Here is a 27,400-nt window from a genome sequence, read left to right on the forward strand (position 1 = left end):
CTGTAGAAATTCCATTTTTGAAACATATGTCCTAAAGAAATTGTTTGATATATACACCCAAAGATAGATACAACAATATTCATAACAGCAGCATTTGTAAGAATAGAACGTTGGTAAGAATCCAAATTTCCATCCACCAGGGAATAAATAAACCATGGTATGTCAGACAATAACAAATCTGTATAGCAGTGAAAATGAATGACCTTCAGCTGCGTGTGTCAATGAGGATAAGTCTCAAGAACAATGATGAGCAAAAACCAGGCTACAGAAGAATATATATGTGTTCTATAAAGCTTATAAATAGATAAAGCTAAATAATGTATTGTTTAGGGATGCAACACTAGGGATACACAGTAAAACTGTTTTACAGATACTGTGGGATAGTGGCTGACTGAGATGTTGGGGGAGATCAAGAATGGTCACAAAAGAAGATTTAAAGGTACTAGGATGTTCTTTGCTTAAAAAGGACATATACTTCCTATCTTATACCTATGGCAAAAATACTTCCGTGGATATGTAAAAACTGAAAAAAAAGAAATATCAATTTAAGACATCACCGTGACTCATGATTTTTGAGAAAATGGTTACTTGTGTGCTCTGTTATGAGAGTTCTAACAGCCCCTCTGTCCCCTGTCCCACCTAACCTGTACATGTGCACTTGTTCACCTCTAGCTAATATTGTTCTCCACTACAAAACCAAAACAAACAAATTAAAAAAAGAGTAACTGATTCCATATCTTGGGACAAAAGAAGTCCAGATGAGCAGGGGTGCCATTAGCAGAAAGCAGGAAGCTTTCAGGGGGATGGAGGGATGGAGCGTGGTGTGCCCATGTAAACTGATGTGCAGGGAGTGAATGCTGCTGGCTGCCTAAGCTGATCGTCTGAATATTTACAAGAAAACAGTGAGTAGAGTTCATCTGAACCAGCTTGAGAGCTTGGGAAAGGACATGGGTCTATACAAATGCTCTAAAAGACTAAAATGATGTAAGTTGCTAGAGAAGATTGTTTATATCCTTATGAGTTAATTTAATATGATCCCAGGGGCTTCCCTGATGGCGCAGTGGTTGAGAAGCTGCCTGCCAATGCAGGGGACATGGGTTCGAGCCCTGGTCCGGGGAGATCACACATGCTGTGGAGCGACTAGGCCCGTGAGCCATGGCCGCTGAGCCTGTGCGTCCGGAGCCTGTGCTCCGCAACGGGAGAGGCCACAACAGTGAGAGGCCTGCGCACCGCGATGAAGAGTGGCCCCTGCTTGCCACAACTAGACAAAGCCCTTGCACAGAAACGAAGACCCAACACAGACAAAAATAAATAAATAAATAATAATTAATATGATCCCAGTGTCTCCCAGATGGAAGAAGGAATGAAGTTATCCAATTTAAAGGAAATGGACTACTTTGATTGGTTTAATTAGAATAATCCTCTCATTAGTTGTTCAAGTAGTTATTGACCCATTGGTGAGGGGCGTTGGTTCTACTCTGGCTGAGATGTAAGGAATAATTTATGGCGACAAGGAGAGATGAGCCTGCTGAGTTAATACTGTGGGATATTAACTGAGGAGAATGCCTGGGTTGCAAGAGTGGTTTCCAGGCATGGCAGAGGGATGGACACCTGGGTACCGAACCTTCAGGACTGAGCCACAGATGTCTCCAGGTAAGTGCCCCTCACCTGAGAAGCAGGCAGACATAGAGCCAGTGTGGTTGAGGAGGGAGCCTCTCAGGGCTTCCTGGAAGCCTCATTCCAATCAGGCAGAATTATTGATACCTGGCCCTTTTGTATGACTGTATCCCTGTTCTGTGGAGATATCTATTACATCCTTCTCTTAAAGCACATGTATTCTGGGCCTGGGTATGCCTTTTCATCAATCACTTAAGCTATTGTGATAGCTACAGATGTTCCAAAAACACTAGTTCTCAGGTACTTTAAAACTTGTCATTCAAAATAAAAAGGATTGGGAGTTCCCTGGCGGCCTAGTGGTTAGGATTCGGGCGTTCACTGCCATGGTCTGGGTTCAGTCCCTGGTTGGGAAAGTGAGATCTTGCAAGCCACAAGGCCAAAAAATTAAAAAAAAAAAAAAAAAAAAGAGTATTGAGAGGTCAAATAAATCTGGGGAATTCTCTGTCAATCAGAGTTAAACAAAAATCTTCCAGAGTGTTTTAACAGCCATTGAGAATCTCCATCAAAGGGGTTGCATGCTGGCAAGGTTTTCTGCCCTGATATACATATATATATATATATATATATATATATATATATATATATATATATATATATATATATATTTTTTTTCGCGGTATGTGGGCCTCTCACTGCTGTGGGCTCTCCCGTTGTGGAGCACAGGCTCCAGACACGCAGGCTCAGCGGCCATGGCTCAAGGGCCCAGCCGCTCCGTGGCATGCGGGATCTTCCCGGACCGGGGCATGAACCCGTGTCCCCTGCATCGGCAGGCAGACTCCCAACCACTGCGCCACCAGGGAAGCCCCCCTTCTTCTCCATTGATATGCAGAGGAATGTATTATGAGAATCCCCTGTAAGACCATCCACTCTAAGAGTGGTTCCTGCCCCTCCACTATAAGAACCACATGCCTGGCCTGAAGAAACAAAGAATCCCATCCAATTGCAGGAATCAAATGGAAAATTTATCTTTCTGTGCCTCTTCCCCACACTCCACTCTACTTAACCATTTTCTTCCTGGACCATAGGGAAATAGCTGTCCTTTCTATTATCAGATTTGAATTTGTTGATAAAATTACTGGTAGCTTTGTACGTACATGAAAGGAAAGAAGCAGTCACCCCTAAATTATTGGGGATGCTGGAGAAGACCGTAGTTATCTTCAGAGAAGACACTTTTCTAATAGAGAATGGAATCTTCAGATAAAGAAATGGTAAGCTAAAGGACAAAGCACCAATGCATTCATCGATTCACAGAGCAGTTCCTGGGCCAGTACTTCAGGCTTGGCACTGAGTCTTGCCTAGGGATACAAAGATGTTCTCCAGGATCTCACCCAGACTAGTGGGGCCTGAGAAATTGGTGCACTCATCACAGAGAAGGGTGATGGGTGACTGGTATACCCAAGATACTACTGGCATAAAAAGGAAGACATACAGACTTGGGAGCAATTGACTGTCGTTCCCACTTAGAAAACTTCTATGAACCTGGAACATGCTGCTATCAGGTCTAATAGGCAGCTCAAAAATACATCCAAATGGAGCTCAGCATTTCTATTTTCCAACCATCCTCCAAACCAAATTCTTCTCTCATTCTTTCCCATCTAATGGAGTAAGTGGCACCACCACACCTATATCCTTGAGCAAAAGTCTAGGAAGCATCCTTGAAAGCTCTCCTTTGAGGAGAAATTTCCCCTCATCTCCTCAATCTAAGGCAAGTCTTAGTGTTTTAGGAAGAATGTGTATCTTTGAACTGTAGCCATTCCTCTCATCCTGGATTTATCTTCCAGCCTCTCCCCAGGATGTGAAATAATCTCACAGCCTCTCTGACTGCACTCTTGCCAACCCATCCTTTCTTACTTTCTAGACCCAAATCTATTCCCTTGCAGCCATCATCTTTAGAAAAGATGTATATACTTAAAAGCAAGTTAAGTTTGAATCCTATGATTTAACGTTTTGTTGCTGCTTTTAGAATGCAAACACCCTCAGTGCTCACGCAGGGTCCCGAGGTCCCGTAAATTGGTCCCCTGCCCAAGTGTTCAGCATCATCTCATACCACCTGCCCTGTTGCATCCCAGACCGTGCTCAACGAGATGCCTTTCTGTTTCTCAAACACACCATACTCTGTCCTGCCTGGTTTGTTTGTGTTTGCTGTTCACTTGCCTGACTCAGAGCGATCCTTTGGGTGGCTGCTGAAATGTCACTCCTTAGTGGTCTCCTCCCTGACCACCAAATACTCATTGTCACACTGCCCTGTTTATTTCCTTCAGAGCACTAATTACAGTCTAAAATAATAGTGTTTATTTGTGTGTGCCCATTTTTCTTTTTGTTTTCCTTTTGTTTGTTTTTGTCTACCTCCCCCTACTAGAACGTAAGCTCCACTAAGGAGGCATCGGATCTGTTTTCTCTCTTCTATATCCCTGGTAACTTGCACAGAATAAATGGATGCTGGAAGAATTCTTGGAGAACAAATGTGGAAGAACTGAGAGACATGAGGGCATCAGTCCATTGGGAAGTTTGGTTGACACAGCAAAGCAGGAGCAGTAAAAACATCTAGAGCAGTCATTATTTATTGACTGTAGTTTTATGCCATGTATCATTCTAGCCACTTTATATACATTATTTCATTTAATCTTTACAACAGCCCCGTGAATTAGGTACCACTACAGATGATGCAATTGAGGTATAGGGACATTGAGGTTAAGTTTTAAGGAATTTGTCACAAATATAACTGGCAATTGGAAAAGAAGGGACTTGATTTAAACTTAAGTCTGAGCTTAGCCTTTGTTCTCTTAATGTCCTTGTAGCCAGCTTTCCACAGAGCACCTGCTGAGATAAGAAGAGTCCGTCAGTGACTTGTCAACCAAGGTTGTCATTCTGTTGGTATTTCTACTATTCAGGTCACTTCTCAAGGTCTTCTATTTGTATAATTAAGGCACAATAGACACATTATTTGTCAAAGTAGTAGCTAAATTGGTTCATTTGCCTAGTTTAACACTGCTCCCTTTCAGGTGATGCAGACTATTACCCCAAAAGAAAGGAACTAGGAAAGGTGGAGCTTGGTAAGAAATATTGCTGGGAGGAGGCTACTGAGAAGCTTAATGAGGTAGAAGAAGGAGGTGTAAATGATTAAATGTAAAAATTATATATATATAACCCAAATATAAACTTGAGCCCCCACACTGAACTAATATGATTGCTGATTTTGTAGCAAGAAAAACCCACACTAAATTATGCTGTCCGACTTTCTACCTTTAGCCAGGGGAGGTATCATCTATATTTTGCCTAAGCAAAGCCCAGAAAATTAACTATTTGCCCACAGTTGACCTGAAACGAGGAGTGCGTCTAGAGCAGAACGCTCTGAGTTCCAAATGATGTGTTTCTTCCAGTGCCTCAGGTTCTATATACAACATGGTAGGCAGAGCTGCTGCCTCCCACCCCACCCCAGGATGTCCATGTCCTAATTTCTGGAACCTGTATGTTACCCTACATGTGATAAAAGGAACTTTTCAGATGTGATTGAAGTTAAGGACCTTGAAATGGGAAGATTATTCTGGATTATCCAGGTGGGTCCAAGCTAATCACAGGAACCTTTAAAAGCAGAGGACCTTTCCCAGTTGCAGTCAGTGGGAGATGTGAAGAAGGGTCAGGGAGATGCAATGGTACTGGCTTTGAAGATAGAGGGAGGGGGTCACAAACCAGAGAATGTGGGCACACCTAGAAGCTGGAAAAGGCACCGAAATGAATTATCCCCTGGAGCCTCTAAAAAGTCGTGCAGCCCTACAGACACTGTGATTTCAGCCCACTGAGATCTGTGGCAAACTTCAGGCCTACAGAACTGTAGGATGATACATTTGTGCTGCTTTTAAGCTAGTTAAAATGTGGCAATTTGTCACAGTGGCAATATAAAACTAACACATAACAAAATTGAATTTTAAACTATTATTTACATTTTACACAGAAGGGCTCTAAATAGAGCACATTTCAGTAACTCAGGGTGAAAGGTTGGATTCTTCTCTGTCTTAAGGGTTCCTTCATGAGGAGAATCATACTCCTTCAATGAACATTAGTGGGCTGTCTGCTGTTTCGGGGACTACTGTGTAATTTGGTTAAACAACATTAAGTCCTCGTTCACAAATAGAACTTGATTTATTTTCCCTCTGTCAGATGATGATAGAAAAAGTTTCTTGAGGGAAGTTATGACTCTGATGCTAATCAATATAGGTTTTGCCTATTATTTGTTTTGTTTTGTACTTATATTGTCTTATTATGAATTTGGGACAGGTAATGAAAATTTAGAGTTCTTAAGCTGTTAAAAGGTGAAGCAAATGTTTTAAACACAATCTGTGTTTTTATGAGCCTGCTTGTTTTTAGTTAACTTCGTTTATTTTTGAGACTACGGGGGGATTACTCTTGCTTCCTCTCATTCCTTATAGAAGTTTATGATTCATCACATTTTCCTCCTTCCTCTAGAAGAAAAGAGAAAGCAGCAATACTGGGAACTAGAACGGTTATCAGACTCAAAAACATTTAATTAAATGGTACATTTGGTTACTTCTAATCATCGAATTAATCTTCCTTGTTTTGCCCATATATGAGTCAGGAAAGTGTAGGCTTTGTTGTAGTGATAAATAAATACTTAGAGGCTAAACATGGTGAAGTTTATTTCTCATGTGTCTGCAACCTTCCTTCACCAGGTTCCCATGTGTAGATTTGTTCCAAGGTGTGGCTGGTCCTTCATTTTGGGGCCTACATATGCACCCACACAGGAGAAGGGAGACTGGTTATTTGAGTGCATCAACTTTCAAGACGCCTTGGTTTATTTGCCTTTCTCTTTCTGACTTACTTCGCTTAGTATAATGATTTAAAGAATATATTAAAAAAAGGAATGTATGTATATGTATAACTAAATCACTTCACTGTACAGCAGTAATTAACACATCATAAATCAACCATACTTCAATAAAAAAGTAAAGTTCTATCATTTTTAAAAGGTCAAAAAAAATAGATGACTTGGAACACTCTATGACACAAATCACAGCAAGATCCTTTTTGACCCACCTCCTAGAGTAATGGAAATAAAAACAAAAATAAACAAGTGGGACCTAATGAAACTTAAAAGCTTTGCACAGCAAAGGAAACCATAAACAAGACGAAAAGACAACCCTCAGAATTGGAGAAAATATTTGCAAATGAAGCAACTGACAAAGGATTAATCTACAAAATATACAAGCAGCCCATGCTGCATGCAGCTCAGTATCCAAAAAGCAAACAACCCAACCCAAAAATGGGTGGAAGACCTAAATAGACATTTCTCCAAAAAAGACATACAGATGGCCAACAAACACATGAAAGAATGCTCAACGTCACTAATCATTAGAGAAATGCAAATCAAAGCTACAATGAGGTATCACCTCACACCAGTCAGAATGGCCATCATCAAAAAATCTAGAAACAATAAATGCTAGAGAGGGTGTGAAGAAAAGGGAACCCTCCTGCACTCTCGGTGAGAATGTAAATTGAAATAGCCACTATGGAGAACATTATGGCAGTTCCTTAAAAATCTAAAAATAGAACTACAATATGATCCAGGAATCCCACTACTGCATATAGTGGGATATACCCTGAGAAAACCATAATTCAAAAAGAGTCAGGTACCACAATGTTTATTGCAGCACTATTTACAATAACCAGAACATGGAACCAACCTAAACGTCCATCAACAGATGAATGGATAAAGAAGATGTGGCACATATATACAACGGAATATTACTCAGCCATAAAAAGGAATGAAATTGAGTTATTTGTAATGAGGTGGATGGACCTAGAGTCTGTCATACAGAGTGAAGTAAGTCAGAAAGAGAAAAACAAATACTGTATGCTAAAACAGATATATGGAATCTAAAAGAAACAGTACTGATGAACCTAGTGGCAGGGCAGCAATAAAGACACCGATGTAGAAAATGGACTTGAGGACATGGTGGGGAAGGGGAAGCTGGGATGAAGTGAGAGAGTAGGATTGACATATATACACTACCAAACGTAAAATGGATGGCTACTGGGAAGCAGCCGCATAGCACAGGGAGATCCGCTCGGTGCTTTGTGACCACCTAGAGGGGTCGGATAGGGAGGGTGGGAGGGAGGCTCAAGAGGGAGGAGATATGGGGATATATGTATGCATATAGATGATTCAGTTTGTTGTACAGCAGAAACTAACACAACATTGTAATTCAATTATACTTCAATAAAGAGTAAAAAAAGAAGATGCCTTCATTTAAAAGTGACACTTGTCATGTCTCTTTACATAGCAGTCACATGGCCCCTGCTTTCACAGGAACTGGGAAATTGGGAGGATTACATGGCTATTCAATGAGAAGTAAACGTCTCTGCCACAGAACCCCAAGTCCTAATATCCGGTTTTACAAAGAAGCTCATATGAAAGGGAAAAGTTCTATTGGTAGTTTAAGGACAACAAATGCTTTCAATTGTACTTCTTTGTCGTATGGTACCACTTTGGTTGGCTTCATAAACCATTGGATATCAGTCATTTCTTTAAAAAGCTTGATCACAAGGAAGTAAAGCAAGAAAGTACTAATAAATGCAAGGGTAGATCTGAGGTTTCGTTAGGAGACAGCAGAGCACACACATATGTGGAAGGAGCACGGGATGAGAAACTTTTTCTTTTCCTAGCTCTGTGCATATCGTGTTCCATAGATAATCAAATGAATGAATGAAAGAACTCCCAGCGTAACTGGATAAAGCCTCTTCATGCCTGCATCCTCATCTGTGAAACGAGGAGCTTTATCCCTTTTTCCGTGTCTAAACCGTTATTAGCTGCAGAATTTTAGTCACCCAAACTTCAAAGTGGATATCAATTTTTTTACAGCAATCATTCTCATCCCTGGACTGGAGATCCCTGAAACCCCTTCAGGGTCCTTATTGATAGTGTAATGATGGATATTTGTCATTATACATTGTTGAAACCCATAGTATGTACAACACCAAGAGTGAACCCTGCTGTAAACTGTGGACTTTGGCTGATCATGATATGCCAATGTAAGCTCCTCCTTGGTAAAAAATGTGCCATTTGGTGAGTAATGTTGGTAATGGGGAGACTGTGCATACGTGGGGTTGGGGCATATATGGCAAATCTCTGTACCTGCCTCTCAACTTTGTTGTAAATCTAAAACTGCTTCAAAAAAGAAATCTTAAAAAGAATGGACACCAGTCACATTGGATTAGGACCCAACCTAATGACCTCATTTTAACTTGATCATTTCTATAAAGATTCAGTCTCCAAATAAGGTCACATTCTTAAAGATTGTCATACTGAGTGAAGTAAGTTAGAAAGAGAAAAACAAATACCATATGCTAACGCATATATATGGAATCTAAAAAAAAAAAAGGTCACGAAGAACCCAGGGGCAAGGTGGGAATAAAGACACAGACCTACTAGAGAATGGACTTGAGGATGTGGGGAGGGGGAAACGTAAGCTGGGACAAAGTGAGAGAATGGCATGGACATATATACACTACCAAATGTAAAATAGACAGCTAGTGGGAAGAAGCCGCATAGCACAGGGAGATTAGCTCGGTGCTTTGTGACCACCTAGAGGGGTCAGATAGGGAGCGTGGGAGGGAGGGAGATGCAAGAGGGAGGAGATATGGGGATATATGTATACATACAGCTGATTCACTTTGTTATACAGCAGAAACTAACGCAACATTGTAAAGCAATTACACTCCAATAAAGATGTTTAAAAAAAAGAAGATTCAGTCTCCAAATCAGGTCATATTCTTAAAGATTGTCATACTGAGTGATATAAGTCAGACAGAGAAAGATAAATATCATGTGATATCGCTTATATGAGGAATCTAAAAAAAATGATACAAACGAACTTATTTACAAAACAGAAATAGACACACAGACTCAGAGAATGAACTTATGATTACCGGGGGGAAGGGTGTGTGCGGGAAAGGATTGTTAGGTAGTTTGGGAATGAAAGGTACGCACTGGTATGTTTAAAACGGATAAGCAACAAGGACCTACAATATGGCACAGGGAACTCTGCCCAGGATTATGTAAACACCTAAATGGGAAAAGAATTTGAAAAAGAATAGATACATGTATACATATAACTGAATCATTTTGCTGTACACCAAAAACTAACACAACATTGTTAATTAACTATACTCCTATATAAAATAAAAAGTTAAAAAAAAACCCAATAGGGTCACATTCTGAGTTACTGGGGGTTAGAGCTCCAAAGTATTTTTTGAAAGGGTTTTTTGGGGGGGCTACTAGTCAACCTATAACAGCATGCAAACATGCAAAGACACACAGCTATCAATTGGCAGGATTCTGTACTTTGATTTTCTAACTTTCAGTCCAACACATTTTCTGCTAAAATGGTGTTTCTTAAAGTATGGACCATCTTTGTCAGAACCATTAAAATGCACATATATGTGTATGTGCTAAAATGTAGATTATTAGGTTCCACCTCAGACCTCCTGAGGTGCTTTGGGGGTGAGATTCTGGAATTTTTAAAAATATGCAATAACATAGTTTTTTGGGGGTGTACAGTGCTGTGATTTTTAACACATGTATAGATGCATATAAGCACCAATATAATCAGGATACTGAACAGTTCTATTACCCCCAAAATGTTCCTCATGCTACCCTTTTGTGATCACATTGTCACCTGTAACCCCTGCAACCGCTGGTCTATTCTCTGTTGCTATAGTTTTGCTTTTTGTCAGGACTGTAAATAGATGGGAGCATTTATCATGCTATGTTTTGAGACTGTGTCCTTTATCTCCTCACAATGCCTTTGAGATTCATACCATTGTTGCACAAATCTGCAGTTCTGCCCTCTCACTGCTGAGCAGTTTTCTCTCTCAGGGTTGGTTTATCCATTCACTCATTAAAGGGCATTTGGGTTGTTTCCAGGTTTGGACATTTATGAATAAGGTCACTGTGTACGTTTGAGTACAGGTTTTTGTGAGAACATAAGTTTTTATTTCCCCACAGTTGGATGACGGGGTTATATGGACAGTGTATGTCTAACTTTATAAGAAACTGCTAAATTGTTTTCCCAAGGGACTGTGCCATTTTGCTCTTAAATCTGATTTTTTAACCCTCTTCCCAGGTCATTCTTAGACACAGAATAGCTTGAAAACTGCCTAATGCCTCCAGTCGTTCATTCAGAGAGCAAACCTATTACCTAATAATGATAAGATATATGGTGAATAATTAATCCAGATTTCTCTCTAGAAGTATATATTATTTATAAAAACTGTCTCAGGTATGTTTTAAATTTTTAGGATTTCCTTAAGCAAACAAATAAAAACTGATTTGAGACCTACACCAATAAAACATGTGAACTCGCACTGATCTTTGGTGTTCAAAATCTCATACAGACCAAAATGTGTCTCTTGATTCTGTGGGACGCTGTCAATCAATACTGCATACAAACAATGCTATTTGCCCAGTAAAATCATAACAAACATTTCAAACCCTCTGCATAGTATTAGAGTACAATTGACCTCAATCAATATTACATACCAAAATGCAATTGGGTCGGCTAAAATCGTTAAAAGAAAATAACTTAAAGCCCCTGGATGTGCTATTTGTGTTACATTGATTTCCACCTCCATTATTGGAATCAATTTGGTACCATATACCTTTTGCAATCTAATTAGTTAATTGTTAGGGGGCGTGCAGTTGACTGAAATTTTCATATATACCTTAGCAATCAAGAAGTATAACATGAAAAATGGATTTCTGACAGAAACTTATTCTGGAATGTGCCATATGGGGGATCTCTAATGTGGCCAAAACAATTAGTAATAACAACAGACCACTGTCCTTTCAGGTGTGTGTTTTGCACATCTCACGACTCCTTGCAGGAGCCAAATTACTTTCATCCTTGTTCCTTATCCCTAAATTTGGTACCAACTAACATGATTGAAAATTGCTCAAAGCATCTCTCTAGTTGGGTTTTTAGAGGAATAATTAATGAATATAAAGTGCTTTGGAAATTTAATATGCTATTTAAGTACTAAAGAAAAAAGTTCTTTGTTACTCAAAGAAAAGACCTAATCGTTGCACTAGAGTAAAATTCTGTTTTCCTTTATTGGGTTGTATTTTTGCAAAGGTACGATATGATTGAGTATTGATGGGGTCTTCTATCCTAAAGATTTCAATTTTAGTACACTTTTGCCATGCACTTAAAAAAATTTTTTTAGTTTTTATTTTTAGTTTCTTTTAAACATCTTTATTGGAGTATAATTGCTTTACAATGGTGTGTTAGTTTCTGCTTTATAACAAAGTGAATCAGCTATACATATACATATATCCCCATATCTCCTCCCTCCTGCATCTCCCTCCCTCCCTCCCTTTCCCACCCCTCTAGGTGGTCACAAAGCACCGAGCTGATCTCCATGTGCTATGCGGCTGCTTCCCACTAGCTATTTTACATTTGGTAGTATTTATAAGTCCATGCCACTCTCTCACTTCCTCCCAGCTTACCCTTCCCCGTCCCCGTGTCTTCAAGTCCATTCTCTACGTCTGCGTCTTTATTCCTGTCCTGACATTAGGAAGTTAAGAGCACTTAAATCATAAAAGATAGCTGAAAAAATAAGAAATGACTATTGCTGATAATCTCATACCTGAGTACAGATTCTTTGTCTTAACAGATCAATGCCTATGCATTCAAATGATCAACAGAGAGAAAAAACAATGTGTCTACAGCAAATAGAAAATAGTAAACAACGACAACCTCTGAAGAAATGACCCTGTAAAATTTCAAAGCTCGACTAGGCAAGATGCTCAAAATGGAAAAGAATACCCTGGAAACTTGTCTATGCTTAGCAATGACATTGATTTAATCTAAGATGCCATTGATTGAAAGGCACACTTCTGTTTTGTGTATGACTACTTCTGATTATCATTGTAGGACGTTACTGGTTGTACCAATTTCAGAGATAAAAGGAATGTGCGTTATAGAATGAACATAAAACAGTAGGTAATGTGTCAGTTGTGATTCTAATCTACATCTTTTCTACTACAAAGCCTATGTTCGTTTCCTTATAGTATCAGCATGATCATAAACCACGGTTTATTTATGATTCCTGTGATGGTTCAGCCACAGAACAAGCTGAATTCATCCAGTGTAAAAAAAATTTATTATTTATTTGTTATTTTTTTTAATTGGATTATAATTGCTTTACGATGTTGTGTTAGTTTCTGCTGTACAATGAAGTGAATCAGCTGTATGTATACATACATCCCCTACCTCTTGGACCTCCCCGCAACCCTGGGTCCCATCCCTCTAAGTCATCACAGAGAAGCAAGCTGAGCTCCCTGTTCTATACAGCAGCTTCCCACTAAAAGAAATTTAATATTTTAATATTAAATTTAGTACAAAAGTGTACTAAAAGAAATTTAATATATTAATACACAGTGAATATTTTACTTAGAAGTGGGAGTTAGAGCTATATTGGTACAATAGATTCCAATCAGACACACTTAAATTTAGATATTTATTCTTGTACTCTAGAACTGTGCTACCTTCCTCCCAAGATGGTAGGGGACATTAAATGAGATTATACCAATAAAAATTTGGCTTGAAACAAATTATCAGCATGGCCCTCGTTTAAAGAGAACAGTATTAGAACAATTCTACCTGTCTAGTAAGTTCAGGAAATATATGAGGGGCAGCGTGTTCTTCAAGAATTCAGAAGCAAGAGAAACACAGTTGCCTTTTGTGGGTTACGCCTCACAATCATCACATAATGGATAAAAATTGTCTCTTCTAGCAGCAGGAATTGACATAATATAATGGGAACTATTAATGCAGCTCACGGAAGGATGCATCACACATGGGATTAGGCAACCCATGGGGGCTTAGGAAAGGAGTCGTAGAGACAAATGCCAGCAGCACCCATCTGGGCACTTTCAGGAAACAGGGAATTTAAGCCAGTAGATTTTTTAAAGTATTAAGGTCCTATAGCCAAGTTCCCAGCTAGGGGATTAACTCTTAGCCCTGTCTTAGTCTTAGACCATAAGACATTCACTCATTCCCTTATGCACTTTGTGGCTGAAAATCAGTTTAACCTGGACAAACGTGGTGTCAATCAATGAGCTCATAGAGATGGTGTGGGCCTATCTTCTTAACTTGGGTCTTCAGTGACCCATTATTTTCTTTTTAATGTTAGTAAATAGACTTTGATGAACTTAGTTAATGTGATTGAGCTATGAATCCCATATCCAATATAAGTCTTGCTTCTGTCTCTGGAAGTCTGTGGACCCAATTCTACCACATTGTAAATTTAACCTATAAAGTCCAATATTTAGGGTTGCCAGATTTAGTAAATAAATATATAGAAAGCCCAGTTAAATTTGAATTTCAGGTAACCCATAATTAACAATAATTTTTTAGTGTAAGTATGTCCCATGCAACATAAAAAGTATCCCTTGTTCATCTGAAATCCAAATGTAACCAACAGTTCAGCATTTTAGCTGGCAACTCTAGAAAGACCTCTTTTAACACAGTTCCTAGTTTTAATAATTACGTAAATCTCATCACAGATTCTGGCACATGAACACAGTAACTGGTAGCGTATTCCAGTTTTTTGGAAAAGATGCTACATTGATTGAAAAGTGACGCATTTGTTGATACAGTTAGCTAAAGAGAAAAATCCACAAATTTTTGTCCTTTTACTCTTAAAAACAAAAGCCTCAAAAGTTATTAATCCTCTGGTCAAGTAAGATCATATTGCTTCTGTTTTGTTCAGGAAGTGTCCAAATAAGAGAGGATATTTATGAAATGGCCCCCAATTTTTGCTTCCCCTCTAAGCCTAAATGATTATAAAATGGCCTAAACTCCTGTATTGAGATTCCTTCCCACTGACTGGGATGAACTTATGGTCGACATTAACCTGGGAGAGAACCAGTGTTTAAAAGTGCTGCCTTTCAGAAAAAAAAAAAGTGCTGCCTTTCAGTCCAGCCACACATCTGGTCACCTTCTTTCCCCCCCCCTTTTTTTTTCTAATTGAAATATAGTTGATTTACAATGTTGTGTTAGTTTCATGTGTACAGCAAAGTGATTCAGTTATATGTATATATACATTTTTCAGATTCTTTTCCCTCATAGGCTATTACAAAATATTGAGTAGAACTCCCTGTTCTATACAGTAGGTCCTTGTTGTTTATCTATTTTATATATAGTAGTGTGTGTCTGTTAATCCCCAACTCCTAATTTATCCCTCACTCCCTTCCCCGCTTTGGTAACCTTAAGTTTGTTTTCTGTGTCTATGGGTCTGTTTCTGATCATTTCCTATCAGCTCAATAGGAGTAGATGAGGGGGCAAATGACAGGAACAGCTCTAAAACTTTGTAGACAAGAAAGAGTTGACATTCAGGGTGGCTGAACATCCAAAAAGTGAACTTTAGGACAAGGAAGCAGCTTTGTCAGGGCAACACAAAGTCCTCAGAGACTTCTAAAAGAAAAAAAGAAAATCTTGATGAGTAATTTAAAAAATCATTTTCCTGCCACATTTGTCTGTAAGACCAAAAATGTTCATAAAAATTAAAAACCGTTAACTGCTGTTTTCAATTACTTGGTGGATTGCTTTCTCCAGATGATTTGTGTCAAGCTGATCAATACATTCTTCCTTTTCTTTGTCTTTCACATTCTTGTGTCTTCTCCTGAAGGAGACCCCTAGGGTCATGACATAGACCACCTGCTTCACTCCCTGCTGGAAAGAACCCACTTAACACAGGCCACATGGAGAAGAAACCTGACCCTCTAGAGAAGTACTCCATGTGATTCCTGACTTGGACATATATGACCACGCAGAAATGACCAGTGAAACTATATGATTAATCCCGTGTTGGGGAAATACTTTTGTACTTTTTCCTTGAGTCTAGTTTTTATATCTCTTTATTTCTATCATGAGAAGACAATAGCATCATTAAAAGTAAATGAGCAAAACACATTAAAAGAAATACAAATGTGCTCTATAGTGCCACTCAGCATTCTACATTCATGGATGCATTGATTTTAATAAGACAACAATAATTTGAAATGAATATAATTGTAAGGCAAAGGTTCATGTGTAGGAATCATATGTAAAAGTTCTGGACTTTCTTTTTCAGCCTGTTTTAAAGAAGCATTTAAAATAAGCTCTCCTCCTGTTACTTAATTTCAATGAATAATATAAAATGGAGGTTTAAATTACATGTCTTGTGGAGTTATTTTGTTGGGAAAGCCAAAGTGTGTGCATTCTTTAGGAAATAATTACCCTAACAACAACAAGCATCTACTTGGCTTCTTTTCCAAAGACTCACAGGATACCTTATAATTAAAACACAGCAAGACGACCTACTTTTTTAAGGGTGTTCAGGAAGAGGAATGAACAGATATTTCTTTAGTTTTTAAGGGTCCAGACAGAAGAGTACTATGAATAGAATCTGGAAAGAAATTCTGGGGCTTCAAAAGCCTGGAGCTCAGGAGTGGGATAAAACAAACAGCCTGCTGACTCTGACCTTAATGATCGACCAGAGACATATGGTCGTCACAAAAGATCTAACAAATTTCCTGGGCCTCAGCCATTAACCAACTCATCGGTGAGCAATACACTATTTAAGCCAGTACTGGGTTTCAGTTCTGGAATATGCAGCCTGAGGGCCCAGTCACCTGAGCCCTGCAGCTCACAAAGCTGACTGAGGGCTACCTCATCTTATGCACCAGGACCTAGTAGGTTACCTATCACCAGTGACCAAGGCTGAGGCTGCACTCTGAAGTGGCATGGGGGGAGGAGAGGTCTCCAAGACCACTCCAGGAGCACTGATGGAGAAGAATTCCTGAGGCCAGCAGTAGAAACACCCAGAGAAACTTGTGGCACCAACAGTTCCAAAGGCTTCATCGGACTTTTCAAGCCAATGCAGCATTAACCAAGTTGCTCAGCCATCAGCTCTGGACTTTAAGGGGCGTTTATCATCTCTGGTTGGCCTTCCTTACTGTTAGGGTCTTCTGACCAGGAAGAACCTGAACACATCCCAAATGTTTGGGCTCAACTCTGATGTCCTTCTCAGAGGCTCCAGGCCCCCAAAGGGTGTAGTCAACTTCAGATACATGCAAATGGCCAGCCTCTACAATTTCAGTAATGGAAGTATGGTCAATGAAATCAAGTGTCACTTCTAAATTTACATTTTAATAATAAGTATAAAAATATATTCCAAAATCAGGGTAGATCAGTGGTTCTCAACCGAGGGTAAGTTTGCCCTCAAACCTACCCCAGGGGATATTTGGCAATGTCTGGGGACATTTTTGATCATCACAACTGGAGGATGTTACTGACATCTAGTGGGTAGACCCAAGAATGCTGCCAAAGTCCTACAATGCACAGGACCCACCCCCAAAAGAAATATCCAGTCCCAAATGTCAATAGTGCCACGGTTGAGAGACCCTGGATTAGATTATGTTGCATTTAGACACACTACTATCTATAAAATAGATAACTAAGAAAGACCTGTGTATAGCACAGGGAACTCTTCTCAGTACTCTGTAATGGCCTATATGGGAAAAGAATCTTAGAAAGAGTGGATATATGTATATGTGTAACTGATAAACTTTGCTGTATACCTGAAACTAACACAGCATTCTAAATTAACTTTATTCCAATAAAAATTTTTAAAAAATTATCTTGGTCTAGTTGGAGATGCATACAGAAAATTTGAGAAAGTTTCAAAATAGTGAAATTGTGCCCTAAGTTATGATATAGTCCTATATCCTGCAGGATTTGAGGATAGAGCCCAATCAGGGCAACATGAAGCAGGTAGGGAAGGGTTTGAGGAGGAAGTATGGCTTCAGGTGGACATAACAGTTACATAAACAGAGAGGAGCCATTGTTGGAAGGAGGAACAGCACATTAAAACTGGAGAGAAGTGCTCAAAAGTGCAGCATAAGCATCCCATGTCTTCAGCTCCAGATGAATCTACACAGGATTAGATGACCTCAAGGACTTTCAGTGGGACTGAGAGCCCTCTTCTCCTTTTCTTCCCCTTCCCACATCCTAAGAAGTGCCCCTAAAGATGAGACTTGGAGGAGAGTTGGGTACCAGGTCAGGATTGTGAGATAATTTGCCAATTGCATGGCCGTTGCCTACATAGTGGCTGTTAAAGGGGCTGTGCCAATGGCCATGCAGGCTTTGGTCTACAAGAGACTCAACTGCCAGGGCACTGAGAAGCTTGCTGATTGACGTGCCCTTCAAACTTCTCAGGCTTTTACATTCCCTACGGTAAGGATAAGGAGCTCTGCCTCACTCACACAGGCTGTACTGACAGCATCTGTCATACATTTCTTTGTCCTGTACAGCAAAAGTCATGTGACTCTCAACAATTCTAGCATTTCAACTGACCCGGAGATAGAAGACCTACCCCCTTTATCGTACATGAACACAGTAGGGTACGAACAAGCTCAGGAAAGGTGACTCTGAAATCAAAGGTAATAATGGATGAGGTTAACCTTTTGCAGAAGGAACTCACTCTACTAGATGGTGGCAGTGGTGACCATTTGTAAGACTCCATTTGACAGAATAGAACATATTTTCAAGTAGAGTAGTTTCACTGTAACAAATATAATGAGATTGTTACCTACAACTCTATTGGACTACATGACTAGTATGAAGTATCTGATAAGTAGTACTAGTAGTAACTGATAGTGACTGGGTCATAGGTAATAATCAGAGGATCTGGTTGGAATTTGCTACCAGGAAGTGAGTGATCTGTATGGAGTCTATGAAAAAGAAAGCCAAAGAACAAGAAGTTGATAATTCTGACTCATGACTCACCATAATTCTGAATGCTCTCATACCATAAACCCATTTACCCATTCTTGAGTTAAATAAAAACATCCCTCCTATGTAAGGTGGGTTATTTCTCTGGCACTTTGTGACCATCCTTTCCCACTTTCTTTTGATGCTATTTTATTTAGTGATCTTCTGATCTTGAATTTGTTTCCTTCACCAGCCTTGCCTATTACTGGGAAATGCCCTGCATGGTAAGTGAGCTTCGGTTCTCAAGCTAAGGACCTCTACCAAAACATTCCACTTGTAAAATACTTGAAGTTCCACGTAAGTTCATTGTATCTGGATCCAGGCCTGGTGAGGTCAAGAAAATAGTGATTTTTATCACTGAACTATATGGAAAAGGAAAAGAAAAATTAGAAATGTCAGCTGGTTTGTCAAAGTTCAGTCAGTGGGTATGTGCCAGAGATGAGACTCGAAAGCAAGCCAGTCAGCTCTTTCCATGATACTCGCATTGTAGGAGAGTCAATAATACGAAGATCAGGAGGTAAGAGGATGAGCTCTATGGACCAAAAAATGTAAATATTTCCTGTGACAGTTCTCTCCATCTATATTCCTCCCAGTTCTGCTGCTTCCCTCTCTCTGTGACTTTGGTTTCCATTCAGGAGCCCCTTGGATGACCCACATTCTTCTCTTCTCTCTGGAGGCATTGGGATGACATCAGATATGAGGGAGAGGGATTTCCCTCATGGCACAGTGGTTAAGAATCTGCCTGCCAATGCAGGGGACATGGGTTTGATCCCTGGTACGGGAAGATCCCAATGCCGTGGAGTAACTCAGCCTGTGAGCCACACACTGCTGAGCCCACGTGCCACAACTACTGAAGCCTGCTCACCTAGAACCCGTGCTCTGCAACAAGAGAAGCCACTGTAATGAGAAGCCCACACACTGCAATGAAGAATAACCCCCACTTGCTGCAACTAGAGAAAGCCCACGCGCAGCAACAAAGACCAAACACAGCCAAAAGTAAGTTAATTAATTAATTAATTTTAAAAAAGAGAGATGAGGGAGAGACTCTGGCAGCCCCAGAGATAAGTGCAGAACAGGAGACTCCATCATGCACATAGCCTGTGAGAGGAAGCGACAGCTACAGAGGCGAATGCCAGAATGCCCTCAGGAGGCGGACACATTGACCCCTAAACTTGCCACACCCTTCTTGGTGTTTAGGTGATTGAACAAACTGCTGTATCTGCTGCTGCAATAGTGTCTGTAATTCTAGAATGAGAGTGCTGCTGCAATAGTGTCTGTAATTCTAGAATGAGAGTGCGAAATGACTGGCTAAAAAAATCAGGTCCTTAAAAGACCCTGAGCTAACAAGTAGATGTGTTATCATGTGAACTATAGATGTGAATTAGATTTTGCCAATCACTTTGAGATTTTACCAATTATTTAATCAACCAGGTGTGCCAAGAACATTTTCTGCCTTTTTTTGTTTGTTTCTTAATAGTTTACTGATCCAATTCCTTTAACAGGGAGGCATACATGAGGCTCTTCTTGGGGCATAGCTTTCTTTCCTGTTTTTAATACCCCATATTTATTTATTACTAAAAGGACTATATTAAGAAATTCTTAAACAAGAAATGTTTAAAGACATTTTGATATGAGAAGAATTGTGGACAAATTTGATCATACTTGACCATACCTATGATCAAAACAATTCAATAAAATATTAAAAGGGAATTTAACATTATTGTTTATATTTATTTTTAAAAGGTAGACTAGAAGTTTGAGAAGTTGAATTATTAAAATGCTGCAGAGTCTGTGGTACAGAGATAAAACCTCAGGAAAGGGAATTCCATCCTGTAACAAGCTAATTATTTTTTCTTGCTTTAAACTGCTAATTATAAGGAAATGCTGGCCTTAAATGACACATTAGACCAGATGAACTTAATAGATATATATAGAATATTCTATCCAAAAGCAGCAGACTACACATTCTTCTCAAGTGCACATAGAATATTCTCCAGCTTTGATCACACCCTAGGCCATAAAACAAGTCTTAATATATTTAAAAAGACTGAAATCATATCAAGCATCTTTTCTGACCACAACACTATGGGACTAAAAGTCAAGTATAAGAAAAAACTGGAAAAAACAGAAACACATGGAGGCTAAACAATATGCTACTAAACAATCAATGGGTCACTGAGGAAATCAAAGAGGAAATTAAAAAAACAAAATACCTGGAGACAAATGAAAACACACAACAAGCCAAAAATCTATGGTATACAGCAAAAGCAGTTCTAAGAGAGATACTTTAGATAACCAGAAAAATTTAAATACATAATCTAATCTTACATCTAAAGGAACTAGAAAAAGAAGAACAAACAAAACCCAAAGTTAGTAGAATGAAAGAAACTATAAAGATCAGAGCAGAAATAAATGAAATGGAGACTAAAAAAAAAGAAGAAGAAGAAAAAGAAAACATCAATGAAAATAAGAGCTGGTTCTTTGAAAAGATAAACAAAATTGTTTAACCAGACTCATCAAGAAAAAAGAGAGAAAGCACAAATCAATAAAATCAGAAAGGAAAGAGAAGTTACAACTGACACCACAGAAATACAAAGGAATATACAAGGTTACTATGAACAATGATAGGTCAATAAAATGGAAAACCTAGAAGAAAAGGGTAAATTCCTAGAAATGTACAATCTCCCAAGAGGTTTTGTCTTTCTATTTCAAGAGGAAATAGAAAATACAAAGGGGGCAATTATCAGTAATGAAACTGAATCAGCAATAAAGAAAAAAAAAAAACCAACAGAAAAGAGTGTAGGACCATAATAAGCTCTACCAAACATTTAAAAGAAGCGTTAACACCTATCCTTCTAAAATGATTCCAAAATTATTTCAGACGAAGGAATGTTACCAAACTCATTCTATGAGGCCAGCTTCACCCTGATACCAAAACCAGACAAAGACACCACAAAAAGAAAATTATAGGCTAATATCCCTGATGAGCATAGATGGAAAAATCCTCAACAAAACATTAGCAAATTGAGTTCAACAACACATTAAAATGGTGGTTCAGTATCTGCAAATCAATCAATGTGATACATCACATTAACAAATTTAAGAATAAAGATGATATGGTCCTCTAAATAAGATGTGGAAAAATCTTGTGACAAAATTCAACATCTATCTATCTATCTATCTATCTATCTATGTAATGGAGTATTGCTCAGCCATAAAAAGTGAAATCATGCCATTTGCTGCCACATGGATGGACCTAGAGGATATTATGTTAAGTGCAATAAGTCAAGCAGAGAAAGACAAATACCATATGATTTCACTTATATGTGCAATCTAAAAAACGAACAAACATAAGACAGAAACAGACTCATAGATACAGAGAACAAACAGGTGGTTGCCAGAGAGGAGGGGCTTGGTGTGACGACTGAAATAGGTGAGAAAGATTAAGAGGCACAAACTTCCAGTTATGAAATAAATAAGTCACGGGTATGTGATGTACAGGGAACATAATCAATAATTGTATGGTGGCAGATAGTAACTAGACTTACATGGTGGTCATTTTGTAATGTAAGAAAACATCAACTCACTATGTTTCACACCTGAAACGAATATAATATTGTAAGTCAATAAAAATGAACAAACAAACTGTCGGTTATCAGTTTCCAAAATTCCAAATTTACTTACTATCTAAAGGAAGGGCATATTTGTTTATACTTACGTATCTGCAGATGCAAAGGTTTGTCACCTGGTTTCAGCTCGAACTGATTCCTTTGAGCTTAGTCATTTTTATTGTCAGAGGAGCAACTGTGTGAAGTACCAAAACTCTCATTACAGTTTTTCATGAAGTACCACGTGCCCGTGGAGCTGCCTGGGCTCCCTGAGTATGTACTGTGTGTTCGGACAATCTTGATTCATTTTTATTCCTTATGAAATCTCTGTACCAGAAGATTTGGGAGTGAAAAGATTTACACCAATAACACACGAACACACAAACTTGTTGCTGCCTGTTGTTTTTATTTCCCTGGTGGAAGGAAGAAAAATGTTCTAAAATTCTGTGCTGTAAAGCCCCTAAAGAACTTCTCCCTGTATGAAGACCAAAACTCAAAAGCTTCAAACTGAAAATTAAAACTTTAAAATACCCCTGGTTAGTGTTTATCATTTAATTTTAGCTGCGTACATGGACAGGTTTTTAATTAGGAAAGCGTGAAAACAAATGGAATCCTAAGCAAATTTCTTATTTGGGAATATTCTTGTGACTCTGGGGCTGAAAATTTGCAAGAGCATTCCTTGGTTTTGTAAAACTTTTTCTAATAGGGAAGAATTGGGGAGCAATAGATTTCTAGTTTTTTTCATAATGGGTGTGTGTTTTTAATATCACAGGGTAGGTTTCCCACTTGCTGGTTGGAAAGATTCTTCTTGCTGTGATTCTGTTTCCCGAGACCCTTTTGCTTCTGTTAAAGTTTCGTGCTAGGTAAATATTGAAACCCCCCTTTTATTCAAGTGAGGTCAGTAGCAGACAAGTGAAACCATATTGCCACAGTATAAAAAATTTAGAGGAGTGGATGTGAACATATTCAGTAACTTAGACTTTTTGAAGATGACTTGTTTGGATGTTTCAGACGCAACAGGGAATACTTTGTTAATGTCTCCAAGGAGAAGAAAACCTAAGGAGATATTTTTCCTATTCCCTTGGATAGAACCTCAAAATCTTAGAAATGGTAAGAGAAGTTCCTAGTAATCTGTTTTTCAATACTGAGAAGTTTCTTTCTCGGTCACACTTGGGAGCATTCAAATGAGTTCAACAGAATTGAAAGCACGTAATAAAGATAGCGGAGGACACAGAAGTTAAGGAAGACGGTGTTTTATCTGCTCCTTGAGCACATCTCACAGTACACCGACATCAGGCTTCTCCAAGAAGACTTACATTTATCCTAACTGATGCTTTCTTCTCTCTACCAAACTGTGAGTTCCTGGAATTCCAGGGCAGGCCCTTGCATACCTCTGTTACCAACAGGCAGCACAGTGCCAGGAACATAGCAGACCGTGGAGAGTGTTTATAGACAAAATGATTGATTTTATTTTGTAATAGGAAAAGAAATAGTATCTAATGCTAATACATTTCTGTGTAGTTCCTTCTGTTGACCCCATCTTGCTGGGCCTGCTGGATTACAATAACAGAGAAAATGGCTCCCAGCCTCCATTCTCATTATTCCGAGACCTACCATGTTTACTAAAAGCAATGATTGATAGGTCTCTTTTACTCTGCTTTCATGACCCTGAATGTCATCCTCATTGGCCCAGAGCCATGTTTTGGGGAAAGAAAATGGGGTAGAGACACTAAAACAAGATGAATCTAAAGAGGAAGGTATAGGTAATATGCAATTTTGGACAGAGTGGGGGAATAACTTTTCAAGCCATGCTATTTTTCTGGAAAAGGATTTCCCAAATTCTTTTCACTCCAATTTAGCATATTAAGGATTTAAGCTGGCTTTGGAGTCAGACAGAAGAGGAATTTCACATGGGGAAAGTAAGAGGAAACTCTCAGGCTCTTCCCAGGGATCGTGGCACACAGAGGAGAGAGCTGACCAGTTGTATGTGTCCGAGGTTTTTTCCCTATGGGTTCATCTCACTAAAAGTTGATCAGTGAGGGTCTCAAGCTAGGTGGTGGGGTGGGGAGAGGCTCTCGCCTGTGCTCTTAGTTTTGGACTCTGGAAGGAAATTCTTTCTTCAGCTTCCCTTAAACAACCTAGGGCTTGGTAGTGTCAACTTGAAGGCTCAGTTAGCAATTAAAGGCATGAGTCATTTTAACTTCTCCAAGCTGCCCAGAATTACCATGGAACACGGATGCTAAGTTGAGCTGTGGAGGGTCAGCCATCAGGTCCTTTGTGGCAACAGAGGCTGAAGGTAACTGAACAGGCCAGGACACTGAATGGAGGACGTGTGTGCAGAGTCAAGGGACCCAGCCAGCCAGGCAGCTGCACCCAGCTCCGACCAAGCCGAGGCCAGTTGTACATCCCACCAGTCGTAAATTCCACCAGCCATGGACCAGCACAAGCAACACGCAGCTGAATAAGACACATGATTTCCTGAGACGGCGTGGCTAAAACTGACAGCCAGTAGGTGAGCACTTCTGAAGAATATCTAATCTTATATGGATGAACTGTTACCTTTTGTCTGCACATCTAAATTGTAACTACATTCTGCAAGACCAGTCATGAGGGCAGGGGTGATTCGCCAGAATCTGGTGCAGAATGGTCTGTTTCAACTTGTCAATGATCAGGCGGTACTAATACTAGGCGAGGTCTCTCTTCATAGCCATTTGGAGAAGTGCACTGGGAATTCTTTAACCAAAAAATGTTCCTGATAGGAGAGCCTCTCCCTGTTGAAACCTTCTGGATTTGTCATTCCAGGGTCACAGTATAAACACACGTGAGGACATTTATTCTGAGGGTCAGGAAAGGGAGGTAATGACTGCTAGAATATCTACAATAATAATGGCTTTTACTCGATAACATAGGTTTCTAGTTAGAAATGCTTGCTCTATCGTTCCCTAGACAGTAACAGAAGTAACAATTTATTGTATATTAAATTGAATTGACACATATAATGTTTTTTAATTTTCACAGTCACTCTGAGGATAGAAATTATTATCCCATACTTACAGGAAACTGACTCTCCAAGAGTACGTGTAAATTGCCAAATATTATAGCTAATAAGGGGAAGGGACCTGTATTTATTGCATGAGTGATTATCGTGAGTCAAGAGCTTTTCATAAGTTACTTGAAATAATCTTCACTACATTACTATCAATGTCTTGTTAATGTGTTTGTTACTGATGAGAAAGGTAAGTCATTTGCTCAGAGCTGCACAGCGAGATTAGAACTCAGTTCTGATCTGAATTGCTGTTCTTTCCATCTTCAGTCTTTCCTCATAATTGTGTCTGTTTGAAGTTCAATTTGAACCACTACAAAATTCATAATATATTATAGAGCCTCATGTATTATTTGTAACCTCATATATTATTTGAAGGATGAAAGGGCAAATCAAAACATAACAGACTGAAATACAGTCTAAATTTTCTATGTCCTTATTGCCCTATGCTTAATTCTCTTACCTTGCAGCAATTAAATAAGATAATATATTAAAAGTGCAAGACATAGGCCTGGCACATGGTAGACTTTGAAGCCATTTTACTTATTTCTTTCCCTATAAGCTCAGAATACATATACATATATGTATATATATTAATATATACACATATACATGTCCCTCTTATATAATATATATAACTTTATATAATATATATAATTTCATTGGTACTATAAAACTATAAAAGCTAAAGATAAAACATTTGAGCAATTTTGCCCTGGGTTTTTTAGTAACTGGAAAAGAATTTAAAAATAAATTCTTACAAAGAATACCTAATTGAACAATTAAATGAGGAGACACACTACAGTTTGATCAAGCCTGAAAATCTTAAATTAATATTATCAAAATTATAAAACTTTATTTTGCTAATAAAATTTTATTTTAGGCCATATATTGTTTCTATCCTTGGTGTTCAAAGAAATGACATTGGGTGTAATCAGGGTAAAGAGCTTAAATGTATTCTGAAAGTTAAAATGTTTGAAAATAATATACTAAATTATAGGTCTAAGTAAACTACAGCTAGGGAAAATGCACCTTGGTAAACGCATGAGGCAGAGATGCTTTGGGATGCTGGGCACTGGATGGTCTGTGCTGCCTCCCTGCTCCCTGGGACCTCAGCCAGCCCATCTGGTCATCAGACAGGGGGGCCTGAAGACAGTGGGGGATCTCACAGACCATATGGGCAGCGGTACCTAGGAACCACTGGAGCCTGCCTAAGGACGTGGCTAGGACCTAAATTTGGGTTTAACTTGTTTTTATTGAGCAGAACACAAACCTACTGTTATTTTTGCACATTTCTTGCTTTGTATTTTATTAACTTTGAAATGGGATTGCAGAAATATACCTGTTTTACTAGAGACATGTTTCCAGTGACATGTTTAACCAATATCACGCCTCTCCTCCTGTGGAAAATTTTAAAGAGCTGGGAGAATAAAATGTTGCACTCCTCCTTGCGCTGAGAGGTACTGAGACTGGAACCGCCAGTGGGTTGGCATCGATATTGCACCTGTGAGTGAGTGACTGGGTGACCTCTCTGAGCCAAGATTGTCCTTTAATCACAGGAATGTGTAGCCTCAGAGGCAGTGGTGCAAGCCCACGGGGGGCGGGAGTGGTTAAACCCAGGAAGGGTGAGAAGAGTCCAAATAGGTGAAAATAAAGGTCTGGGAAGACGATCATCCAAGTCATGGGATGATGGGGTCCTCCCTAAACCTTCACCTTGTGGTCTATTCCTACAAGAGCATCCTCTTCTCTGAGAGGGTACCTCATTTAAATAGTTCACCAGGGAATAGGCATGGGACATAGAAAAGAGTAGGGAGAATTCAGATGAAATGATATTATTCCGAACGGGGTTTCCTATTTGAAGTCACTAAATATTTAGTTGCTCCATCTCCAATTTCACAATGATCACCAGACCTAGTAAATAAAAGTCAGTGATTATTAAGGAGCTCATTCTTAAATCAAGATTAGTGCAAAATTCATTACAAAATGAAGGAAAATTCTTTCACACAAAAGAAAGCAGGGAAATGCGTTTCAGATGGCTGATGCATTTCTTTCGCAGAAATTCTGCACCTGCAAAGAGTTGGCATGTTTTCCCCTGCAGACTATTTTCCTACCTCTGTATCTTTGTGAACAATTTACATGGGATTAAGAAGCATTAACTCGATCCCCCTTCTTAGCTTTCACATATCAAAGACTTCATCTGATGTTTAGAAGCAAATTAAATGTCCAATTAAGCTTTACAT

Source organism: Grampus griseus, assembly GCF_964374135.1.
Source record: "Grampus griseus genome assembly, chromosome: 13".
Taxonomy (NCBI): Eukaryota; Metazoa; Chordata; class Mammalia; order Artiodactyla; family Delphinidae; genus Grampus; species Grampus griseus.